Source organism: Choloepus didactylus, chromosome 2 (assembly GCF_015220235.1).
Source record: "Choloepus didactylus isolate mChoDid1 chromosome 2, mChoDid1.pri, whole genome shotgun sequence".
In the NCBI taxonomy this organism is placed as follows: Eukaryota; Metazoa; Chordata; class Mammalia; order Pilosa; family Megalonychidae; genus Choloepus; species Choloepus didactylus.
This window is the reverse complement of record NC_051308.1, coordinates 211,008,515-211,020,904: the sequence shown is the minus strand read 5'-3', so window position 1 is coordinate 211,020,904 and position 12,390 is coordinate 211,008,515. Positions and strand designations below refer to the sequence as shown.

Sequence of the window (12,390 nt, the reverse complement as noted above, 5' to 3'; positions counted from 1 at the left end):
ATCAACACAATTATGCAGAGGCCCTTGCCGACAGTTCCCCTGCTAGCCTCTACCTAAACCCCATATATTGCTCAATTGGTAACAACCTAATTGGTGGAGGAAGGAGGGCAGGGGATGGGGCAGGGCAGCCACCGCACTCCTTTTCAGGAAGCTGCCTGAGCCTTCAAAGGAGCCATTCCCTGCAAGTGGAGGAGCTGGGAGTTCAAGGTGAGGAGAAAATGGCAGCTCCAGGCTTGTAAATCAACACCGCCTAATGTAAACAATGTACTCTTCCTGCTTCTAATGAGCCCATTTTCCCCCAGCTGGAAGGGGCGAGCAGTGGCAGGGAGGCTTTTGCTGTGATTCATTGGAAGTTTGATGCTGGCACAGTGGCATTCTGTAGCAGGCCGAGCTCTTTCATCTCAGCAAAGAAAGACAACCCCCTAATATCACCGGCTTACCTGGAGGATAGGTTTTTTACTATAAAGATTCTGGAATCCGCTGTCGAAGGGAACCAGATGGTTTTGCTTTTACTCATTGTGATCAAATTAGCCCGGAAGCTATCTGGCTTCCTGAAGGCAGAGAGGGGTGGGTGCGGGTGGGGCAGGTGTGGAGAGACTGGGGCTGTCACAATGGAATAGATTATGCAAATGTATTCATTTGTATAAACATGAATGTTCTTAAGGAAATCATCTGACTAAATAGGAAAAATTGTTTATGATCAATGAGCAGAGTCAGACAAAACTCCCCAAAATAATCTGCACCATTTCACTGGCGTGTTACCAAGAGCACAGTTCCCTCTCCTTGCGTAGCCAGTGGGTCAGTTGACGACTGCGTATGGAGGCCTAAGGAGGTGTGTGAGGGGGAGGAGGCGAGACCCCCTCCTCCAGCTGCCTCAGGAAACATGGCGGCCACCAGAAGGCCAGAGACGGAGGTGCCACAGAACAGCCTGGGGCTTCCTTGCTCTCCCAACCTCCCGTGGAGAAACTGTGTGCGAATCACACATTCAGGTTCTGCTTCCATCTCCTGCTTGAGACACAGGTGCAGGTTGGAGAGAGCTGCCTGAGGACAGATCTCTAAGACCAATCCCAAGCTATCCTCCAAATGCCTGTCCCCCTTGGCCTCTTGCTCCAATGTCATCCTCTCCCTTTCTGACACCACATTCCTGAAGTTGTCCCATAGCCAGACCTTTCAATGCAAAGCTCGTGTTTCACTAGGAAATATATACCCCACGCCATCCCATTTTCTCCCCATCACAAGCCTATGAGGTAAACAGTGTATTATAAACCATCCACAGAGACTGTACACACCATACTTTGTTTGTTTTACCCAAGGCTCAAGGGTGATGCAATTTGCCAAGGTTTACCCAGATAGTAGTGGCCGAAAGAATGTAACAGAGCCTGACACCTTTAGGTGTCAGTTAAACCAGCAACATCTCCTGCATCCTCTAACCCCCATGCCCCAGCCGTTCACTGACATCTCTGTGGAAAAGCAGGGCAGGGACAAACATGTTCATTCGCTCAACAGTAACCAGATTTTCCAACAGACCCTAAGCAGAGAAAGTCTCCACAAGCAGACCCCGCTTTTGTATCAACTGATTTATACAGTAGCTAAGGAAGTTTCTGGAAGAAGAACTCAAAGAATGTCAGCGACTGAATGTAGATGTATTTGGCTATACACAGGTAAGTCTAGGAGTCTGGAGCCCTGCAGAAGTCAAATCCCAAGGAGGTCCTGTGGGGTCCTGGGAGAGAACCTGCCCTTTGGGAGGAGTCTGGCCCATCAAGCAGCAGGCCTGAGGACCTGGGAGAAGGCATGCTTCTGCATGGCTGCTTCTCTAACCTGCCCCTACCCAGCCAAGCGGAGGACAGAGAAGGGCTGTGAAACATAAAACCAAAACAGTTGCCGCATCTTGGGGCCCAGGCAACCCTGCTCCGGGGCCCCCATCAGAAAAGCAGAACATGGCAAAAGCGATCAAACTCCCTACACCCTGCAGCAGCGAAGGTGGTCTCCAGAGTAAAGTGGTGAGCGCACAGCTCAGAGCAGCACCCTGCGGTAGAGGCCCTGGCGGAGGGAGAAGGCAATGGCCCCAGGGGACACAGACAGAGACACACAGTGCATGGCTCCAGGGGACAAAATTAGCAGCAGCTGCATCACTGTGGTTAGGGTAAGCTAAAAGGGCAAAATGGGAATCCAGTGTGATACCACCAGGGTGCTTGGGAAAGACAGGGGCCAAGTTTCTACAGTTCTGCAGACAATGGGTATTGAGCCCAGGCCTAAACAGACGGGTCCTCGTTTCCACTCAAAGGCTCTGAGGTCCCAGAGGATTTAGGGGTTAAACAACTAAGGCTAATTGACACCCATTATGGACTACCTCCTCCATTCGCGCAAAACAAGGATGAATCCATCACCATTTCTGAGATCAGAACCCAAGGCGCCCGAATATTATGGACTGGAGTCTATCCTTTGACCATAACTCGCTCTCAGGATACAATTTGTTTATAATACAGTTACTAAAGGAAGCGGGTATCATTCCAGCTTATTAGCACAGACACACACGGACTCCGCCACAGCATCCCATCACTATAGTAGCAAAAATAGTAATAGCCCCTGAGGGGACCAGGCACTATGCCAGCACTTTGAAGTCATCTTGTTTTGTCCTCATGGTAATCCATTGTGGTGGGAACTGTTATTACTCCCATTTGCCAGATGAGGGAAATGAGACTCAAGGTTGCCAAACCCTTTCTCCATGCAGTGAATGCAACATAGCCAAGAATGCGCAGATTCACGTGCTAGAATTAGCTATTGGCACCATGTCAACCTAGTTCAAATAAAGTAGACGACAGCAATAGGTGGGCTCAACTATGAAGGTAAATACCGTTAAGTATGGCCTCTGGGAAGCCACATTAACTCCTTCACCCCCAACAGAACCTGGGGAAACTTAACACAGTGAGTGGGTCCCGGAATCCAACAAGGACTCCCAGACCTGAAGACTCAGCCAGCTTTGCAAACTGCGGGCTAAGGACAGGATGCTGCAGAAGCTGCCAAATGTCTCCAATTCCAGTTCCCCCAAGTAGCACTGATCTCACCATAACTCACTAGGATTTGGGTGACATCTCAGTCACCCCTATCCTAGGTGAAGCAGCTGTTACTTACCTGAATTGCTGCAACAGCCACCTAACTTCTCTCTCTTCCTCCTCTCATCACTATCCACCTCCCACTCATTCTCCATGCTATATTTTGAATATTTTGAATGCATACTTGATGATGTTCTTGCTTAAAACCCTCTAATGGCTCTCCAGCATTTTAGAAAATAAGTAAATTCCTGTATATGACCTGCAAGTTCCTGCCTAATTGGCTATCTCATCTCTCCCATACAGCCACTATGGATTTCTTCCAGTTGGTCTAAACATGCCCCATGCTCACCTCTGGACCTTTGCACATGCTCTTTCCTCTGCCCGAAATACTCTTCTCAACTCTCTACTAACCTCTTTAATCTTTAGGACTCAGTTTAAATATCACTACCTTAAGAGGTCTTCTGTAACTATCACCACCCAACTCAGGTCCCAGGTGAACTCCCTGTTTTACCCCCTTGTCACAACGACTTTTCCCTTTTGGCACCCTTTCCACCCTTTTTTCTTAACTTCTTCTATACCTGTCTTTCCTGCTAGAGTGTAAGCCCCAGGAGGGCAGACCACACCTGCCTTGTTCCCTGCTATAGTGTATTCCTAAACCTGAGCACAGCGTCTCTTTCCTAACAGGGGTCAATAAACATTTGATGAAGAAAGAAAGTAGAAGAAAAGGAAGGAGAGGAGAAGGGGGGGTATCTGTCTTATAAGATTTGCCTCCCCTTTCCTGGCTGAGCCAACTAAGAAAACTGCTTTCATCACAGTGAAGAGGAAGGCATTTACTGAGCATTTACATGTGCCAGGCACTTCACATAGAGCAGATCATTTAATTGTCACAACTCTGTGAGGTAGAAGCCAGCATTGGCCCCATTTGAGGAATCTGAGAATCAGAGAGCCAAGTTCACTCATCCTTGGTATTTGAAATCAGGCCTGAGTCCAGAGGCTGGGCTTTAAACCAGTACAATATACAGCCCATTGGGAAGATCCAGAAGAGTCACTCACACTGTAAAATCTTCTGTATGCAGAACCGAGTTTACCATAAAATAAAATAAGCATGAACTTGCATCTCCAAAGTGAATTACACAGAGGGAAAAAAAGTTTAATCTCAAAACCCTTAAAATATATTCACATAAAGCCCCAATCAGTCACTCTTAAAGAAGGCGAGCCTCACATATCACCTGTTATCTGCCAGAAAAGGAAAGTAAAATCTTCACTTGTCAAGTGTGTAAGCCAAGAAGATAAGGAAGGTTAGAAATGAGTGTGACCTCCAAAATGGCAGAGCAGAGTGAGAGGGAAATGAAGATTTCACTCCTGAAATGTGAGGGCCCCAGAAAGGAAAGTGCCTTCCTCCCTCCATACCAGAAAGGCATACAGAGGGGACAGCAGCTCAGCTCCCCACCACCCACCCCAGCCCCTGCCAGGCCCACCCAGACTCCCCTGGAAACCAAAGGAAAGCAGAGAAGCTGGTAAATTCTCCATGCTCACATTTTCTGTTCTTTCTCAAAAATACGAGCCCTCTTAGGATATATAGCAAGTCTGGGCATGAGGTGGCAATCTCTGTGCATTAACTCCCCAACAGCATTCCCCCTTTCCCTCACTTACAGAAGCCAAATTTTGTTTAGGAATGCTCCCTGGGAGTGTATTTTGTTTGCTCTAAGCCAATCAAGGTCATTCCACCCTTCTGGTTAATGATTGTTTAAGAATGAGAATAGGATGCCATTCTAGCCAGTGAGATACAAGAGAAAGTGTACTGAGGGACTTCTGGGGGATGTTTCCTTGGTCTTAGCAAGATGGCTGGAGCTGCTGCAGCCATCTTATGACCATGAGGGGAGCAGCTGGCATGCAGAGGAAAGATGGAAAGAACCTGAGTCCCTGGTGAGGTCACTGGACAGCAGAACCAACCAACCCTGGAATTACCCCAACTCCAGGCTTCTTTTTATGTGAACAGTAAACTATCCATCTTGTCTTAAGCTTCTTTGAGTTCGGTCTTCTGCTACCTGCAGCTGAAAGCATCCTGGTTGATACACCTTGTGGAAAGAGCATTGATCTTGGAGTTTAAGGAGATGCAAGTTCAAATTCCAATTCTGTCGTGTGAATTTGGGCAAGTTGCATGACCTCTCTGAGCCTTACCTCCTTCATCTCTTCCTACAGAGAAGGAATTAAACTCATTCACATGACAAATATTTGTGATACCTAGTCTGGGGGTTACAAAGATGAATGGCATGGTCCCTGCCCTGGAGGAGCTCAACATGGTGGGGGAATCCTGATAATTGTACAAATAATTATATTTCCTTCAATATATGATACCATTGTTAAATGCATCATTATTTTTGTACTAATAAGAAAGGAAAAACACTGCAAATGAAACTAAGGTACAATGTGTTTTATCATTTAGGATTTTTATTTTATCCTCATCAAAAGAGCTGTCATAAACTTAGCTATGTTTTTTAAATCACATAACTCTTGGGTGTACACATAAAAAAGTAAATAAGAAAAACTAGTAATTTAATATCCTAAAAACTTCTTCACCCTCCTGAATCACTTTTCTTCTCAGAGTGGTTTATGGCTGTGATGTGAAGAGCACAGATATGCTGCATTTCTTCAAAAAAGGCTACACATGGTCATAAGGTGGCTGCAGCAGCTCCAGGCATCTCTGGAATTTTCTCCCAAGCTGCTGACACCCATTCTGCAAGTTATGGTTCTGGACATTCTTGGTCTTAGCTAAAGCCATCAACAGAAAATTTTCAGACAGGCGCTCACTCATATTCCTTCCTCAAATGGTCCTTTACTGGTCTGTGGCCAGTCAAGCCGCCAGGAATAACGACCCACTTCTGGCACACACAGGCAACGATAGCCATGTCAGACCTGCTACCTGTCTGACAGCCACTGTAACAAGGCCATGCCTTGCAAAAACACTTCCCAACTCCAGAGATATTAACGTGGACATTCTTAAAACTGATGAAAGAAGTAATGTGACAGTTGCGCTACAGTACAAGCTGTGCCCACCAGACTTACACAATCCTCGATGCTGTAGGAAGAATTAAGTCCCTTGGCTTTGTAGAGGATCTTGAAGCATAAAGAGGAACTCACCATACAGTCAGGGAAGGGCATTCTAGGCTGCGGGAACAGCCTGTGCCTTCCATGGAAGCCGTAAAATCACGGCACATTTGGCAAACAGCCAATGGTGCGGTGAGGCTTAAGCAGGAAGAAATTAACAAAATATGTGGCTACTTGGAAGATGTCTATATTAGGCTAAGAAGCTTGAACTTAAGTCTATGGGCAATGAGAGCCACAGAAGGCTATTCAGATAGTCACATGGTCAGATTTGTATTCTGGAATGATTCCTTTGGCTGAGGAATAGACTGGAGGAGAAAAATCGGAAAGCAGGGGAGCAGTTAGGAGGCTGTCTCTTTGATGAAGCTGCAAGTTGGGGGCAGGGAGTTAGTCTCTAAACATGGCTGTCAACAACTCCTCCCATCCCTCTATCACAAGCTGCTCTTTCCTTCAAGAGGTGGAGACTCTTTCCCCTCCCCTCGAATCTGGGTGGACTTATCATTTGTTTTGACCAGAGAATGCAGTGGAAGGACATTCTGAGACTTCCAAGTCCAGGTTTTAGGAGAGTTGGCAGCTTCTATATGTCCCTCCAGAAGCCAGCGCCATGTTAAGAAGCTCAGGCGAGGCTCACAGCACGCCTGACTACAGCTGCAGGAGCAACCTCAGTTACACTACGAGGAACAGAAGAACCATTCAGCTGTACCCAGCCAACCCACAGAATCAGGAGGAATAATGAATTATTGTTTTAAGTAGTAGGTTTTGGTGTGTTTTGTTACACAGTGATAGCTAACTGATACCCAGAGGAATGGAGAGGTGGAGGAATGGGAGGTGGAGAAGGATAGGAGATGCAGAGGAGAAAAACATCAAGAAGGCTGTGTACATAATGTGTATACCCAGTGCCAGACATGCAGCCAGTGCAACCCGGGAAGAGTTGCTGCACAATCAGAGCAGAACTCGAGCAGGAAGAGGCTCTGTCATTTTGACAATATCAAAAGCCAAAATTCCTTGCTTCTTGTGTGATTTTGACAACAGCTGCACACCCTCTACGGCTAAGCTGCTGTTGAAGCCAGGGAGAGAGCCCTGCTTGAGGACCCTATGGGGTTCAGTGCCACATAGAAATAAAAGAGATTCAGAGGAGAGAGAACACAATCGGGTAAAGTCGAACCAGGCTTTGTGGAGAAGGAGAGCATTTCAGTTGTATCGTCAAGGACAGAGACAATTTCCACAAGGGATGATAAGTAGAGAGGGCATTCTGGGAAGAGGGAACAGCGTGTGCAAAGGCACAAGGATGATGGCGCACAGGGGGCACATGGGGAAACTGGGAGAGATAAGACTGCAGCTTGCAGTGAGTTCAGTGAGCATTGGGAGCCTTTGCAGATTCCAAGCAAAGTTTCCAGCTCTGATCACTATCATTACTTTTCCCTCTCACCTGGAGTTCTAAAGCAGCTTCATATTAGAAATGCCAAGAGTCAACCGCATTACGCACTGCCAACATTATTTCACTTATTAAAAAATCTTTTTAATCCACACAGAGAAGGAACTTGGAGTCAGAAGCCCTGGCTTCTGGCCCAGGCTTAGTCATCCATTAGCTGTGTGACTTTGGGCAAATTACTTAACTTCTCTGAGTTTCTGTCTTATCTACGAAGTAGCAACCTCACACTCCCTACCTCACAGGCTAGCTGTGAAGATTACATGAGCTAAGGTATATGACAGCATTTTCACTTTTGTACATGACATGTTTTCTTCCCCACTCCTCCTGGTTCCACACGGAGGAAACTTGTCTAAAGACCTTTGGCTTCTTGCTTTGCCCTTTCCCACTCCACCCAACCGGTAAGTTTAGGAGAGTTGGAAGTGCCTTGCATAAGGCATCAGGATCTGCCAGCCTGCAGAGCACACACATCTTGCTCTATTCTCTACCAGGCTGGGAACACACAGTGTTTTAGGGAACAGTGTTCAGTGCTCCGTGGAAGTCGAGAAAGGGTGGAGAAGGGTGAAGTGTGGATTTGAGGGACAAACAGAAAATACCTGGCACTTCACCAATTGGAGCCTGGTTAAATAAATCATAGAAGACCCATATAATTGAATAACATTCAGCCATTAAAAATCATGCTGAGAAAGAATATTTAATGAATGAAAATAAATTCATGCTGTCTTTCAATGAAAAAGTACATACAAAATAAACAATATAATGAAACACTGGTTAAAAAGTAGAAAAAAGCTGAAGAAGGCTATTTCTGAGTGACACAACTCTGGGTATTTTTTATTTTCTTCTTTGTGCATTTCAGAATTTTCAAAGATTTCCACACTGAACATTACTGGGGTTTGATCAAGCTCAACAAACACTCCTGTTTTCCCCATTCAGGCTCTGAACTAACTGAGAGAGAATACAAAGGAATAAGACAGATGGAGACCAAAATATCAATTTTATTACTGATGCAGAGAGGGTTGGAGGCGGGCCTTAGATTTGCAGCAATAATGGGCATCCTAAAATTGAACCCCGAATTAGACAGAACTTGCACTTCAGCATAGGTCACTGACCCTATTATGGAAGCCAACAGCCTTAACATTGTCAAAAATAACAACAATAATAACTGCTTATTGAACAGTTGTGTTCTTTATACATTTAGCACATTTAATCTATTCAACACATTATGTTTTATTATCCTGGTTCTTCAGATGAGGAAACTGAGGCACACAGAGAGTAAAGAATTTTTCCAAGATCACATACTGGGTAAACTGAAATTCAAACCCAGTCTATCCAACTCTAGAGTCCATGCTCTCTTCATGCTCTTCCCATTTGGAAGTACAATCGCTAATGGCATATCTAAGAACCTCCTATAAGAAGGAAAGAAAGGTCTGGCTATAACACAAAGATTTGAAACAGGCTCAAAGTCAGCCACAAAAGAGATTTCCAAAATTGCTTGTGATGAAGTCTATATTAATAAAGCAGCCACTCAGGCACTTTGTTCTGGTATATAGCATGGCATAAGGGAAAATCAATTGGCCTTGGATCAACTGGTTGTGTGCCCCAGAAAAGTCCCATCTCCTTTCTGGGCCTTGATTTCTCCATGAAGTGATATGTTGGGCAGGTTGACTTGGAAGTCCCCTTATGGGATCCCCTATGGGATCACGGCAACAGAAGGGGCTGCCACCGCCTTTGCCAAAGCAAGAACAGAAGAAAATGGCGGGCACTTGTTAGCTAAGAACATACAAGTGATGCCGTGGTGCAGTAGGAATCCTTTCAGCATTTTGTCCTTTGACCCCCAAAGGCTGAATCCCGTGAACATCTGTGACTTTCTGCCCCAAGGCCTTCTTCCAGAGAATTAACGTCCCTGGAAGCAACCCATACCAACGACAAAAGGGAGTTGGTGGGGAAACAATACCCCAGCTTCCCCAACCTCCATTGAGATAACTCTGAGACATGTTCAGACTGTCTCCCAGAATTCCCTTTGGGATTAAGTCCAGTTGACCACAGTAGAACTGGCTTAGCAACAACATTTAGTAGCTTTTTTTCCTTTCCTTTTTCACTACCCCCGCCCGGCCGATGTCAGCTCCCAAATAAACTACTTGTACTTGAATCCATGTTGGGTGGCTTTGTAATATGTCAACTGGCTAAACGACATTTCCCAGAATTCCACTTCCTGTACGTTTCTGGTAACATGGGCCACAGAGAAATTCTCGTGGGAGATTTGAAGGGCAGAAGAGAAGCAGTGGCCATATTATAGCTCACATACATTATGGCTAATTGCCTGACTGGTTTTGTTGGTGTAAGGCAGCCACCAGGCCTTACAACTGCTCCACTTTCCTTTAGCCCATCCTTCAGCTTCTCTGACTCCCAGGTTAGTCATATGTGTTTAGATCTGGGACAAAGGGCCCCGGCTTCTGCAGGACATCCTGTACAATTGAGGTCAGAGACAAGAACCCATACAGATCCCAGTGCACTTGTGAAGTTCCAGCTTGTCTCTGCTCTCCCTCACTTTCCATCCATCTTCCCTTCTGAGTGCCTGCTTGCCCTGTGGATGTCCAGTTCCAATATCAGGCACGAAGACCACAGCCTTAAAAGACTTCCACAATTGCATAAGGCCAAATCCCTGTAATAAATCCTTTAAATGTGTGTGTGTGTGTGTGTGTGTGTGTGTGTGTAAAAAACTAAATATGCATTAAATATATATTCTCTTGAATATATCATATATAAGTATATCTCAATCTCTTAAATATATATTTTCATATATATGTGTATGTGTGTGTGTGTGTGTATGTGTGTATTTTCTCCCAGAAGAAAAATCTGAGACAAAATGTGTCAGTCAGGGTTCAAGCAGAGAAGCAAAGCCACCACTAGATTTATATTTTGCTTCTCTCCTAGTGGTGGTTTCCCTTCTTTGAACCCTCACTGATACACATTGCTTCTAGAACCCAAACCAAGACAAGCCAGGAACTCCCAGGATCTGTTGGGATGAATCAGCTTGAGCTGGAGTCCCTATGGGTAGAACAAGACAGAACCAGGGACCTAGCATCCTTAGGGCAGTAATTAGGATACCATCTTGACCCCCTCCCCCCTGCCGGTGAGGCCCATATGCTACACAATCAAACTTTATACTCACACCTCACACTTCCTCCTGTTCTAAGAAAACAACATGGGCATACTCTCTAGCATCCAACAAGAAATATTTCTGTTAAAATGTCAACAACATCATCACTTTGTTTTTAAGTGGTGGCATATTCCCTGGTGCTCAAAATTGAGAACCTCAATGCAGACTCGGCCTGTTTTACTATTCAGTTCCCCAGGGTTGAATCAGAAACCAAGATCAGGAGTTACAAAAGAGCCACACAGCCCTTTGTCCAATGGAAAGAGCTAAAGGGTTAGCCGAAGTCAGGCTGGGATTCTCCAGGGATTCTAGGAGCTTGGAACCCATGAAGTGTGGGAATCCTCCAGCTTTAAAATCACCACCCCAAGCAAAGCTGTGTATTCCCTCCTCTGCTTTCCCACTGTGCTTTGAACAAACATCCCCTGGTCCATTTACCATCAGATCACGTGCATTTCTTCTCCAGCCAACCCTGCACTCCTTAAGAGCAAGACCCTGACAAGCTCATCCCTGTCTCCAGTGCTCAGAGGAGGACTGACCCAGAGACAGTCAGCACTTTGGGGGTGTTTGGTAAATCAGATAATAAAAGAAAAGTTACCAGATAGCAAGACTTTTCCATTCCCAGATCACTAACCTTGGAAGAGCCCTCTAAGAACTTCAACTCCAACTTCCTCTCCATACAGATAAGGAAACTGAGGCCCAGGGAGGAGAAAGTCGCATACGAGCTGTGAACTCCTTGAAGCAGGAATGATGACTTGCTTATCTCTGCTTTCTCAGAAATAGCACAGGACCTGACACACAGCGGGCATCAGTAGGTGCTGCTGAATGAATGCATGAATGAACGAGTAAATGAATGAATGAATGAATTTGGTTAGACGTCACAAACCTGGAAACCGAAGTCAAACCTTCTGACTGCAAGTCCCCTCAGATTCCTCCTCTTCCTTCACGCCTCCCCCACCGCACCCTCAAGCTTAAATCTGATCAAAAATACAATTGCCCTTCAATTGTTTAACTGGACTTCCCTTGGAATATTCTCCCAGAATCCCCTTGGGTTGCTCACCCAGAATCCTGTGCTCCTTATCTCAGCTGGGTGGAAAGTAGAACTTTCTGAATACCAATGAAAGGCGTTTTGAGTGCAAAGGCGTGAAAATCCTGTTTGCCAGGGCAGCTCTTCCAAGTCCATCTGACGAGGGTCTCCAGCTGTGAAAAGGAGTGTAGAATTAAGACAGCTTTCAGTCCTCCTCCCCACCACCTCCAGCCCTGCGTTCCCACATAATGGTCACTGGGAGATATTAGCATCTAAATTATTTTTTAAGGAGATATAATAAGATTCACCCAGCAGGCCATTAATGATGAAAAGAGATCATTACTGGAAAAATCCAGACTGACTTTGAGCAGAGATGGTTCATCTAAATGACCCTTTCCCTGCACCCCAGATATCCTGGTCCCAGAGATTATACAGATTTGAAAAACTAACTGCCATGGACATGCCCACATTTATGCAAGAGGATCTTAAGGAAGGAATCCCTTGAGAATTAGGGTCACGAGTGCATAGCAGTGAGATAAATGAGATGTTCCCTGAATCGTAAGAATCCTCAGTGGCAGAATTTACAGGAAGCATCTACAGTCTCCATATTTGGCAGGCATCC

At 45.5% G+C, this 12,390-nt stretch overlaps 1 long non-coding RNA gene across 1 annotated transcript in view; it reads right to left on the bottom strand.

The window, feature by feature from the left end:
• Positions 1 to 11,911, bottom strand: part of LOC119519845 — a 40,598-nt gene extending 28,687 nt beyond the window's left edge. Inside the window, exons 1-2 of the long non-coding RNA XR_005214094.1 lie at positions 11,802 to 11,911; positions 11,376 to 11,562 (exon numbers count right to left, since the gene is read on the bottom strand). This is a non-coding gene — a long non-coding RNA (uncharacterized LOC119519845). The remainder of the gene's footprint in view (positions 1 to 11,375; positions 11,563 to 11,801) is intronic.
• Positions 11,912 to 12,390: the final 479 nt, after the last annotated feature.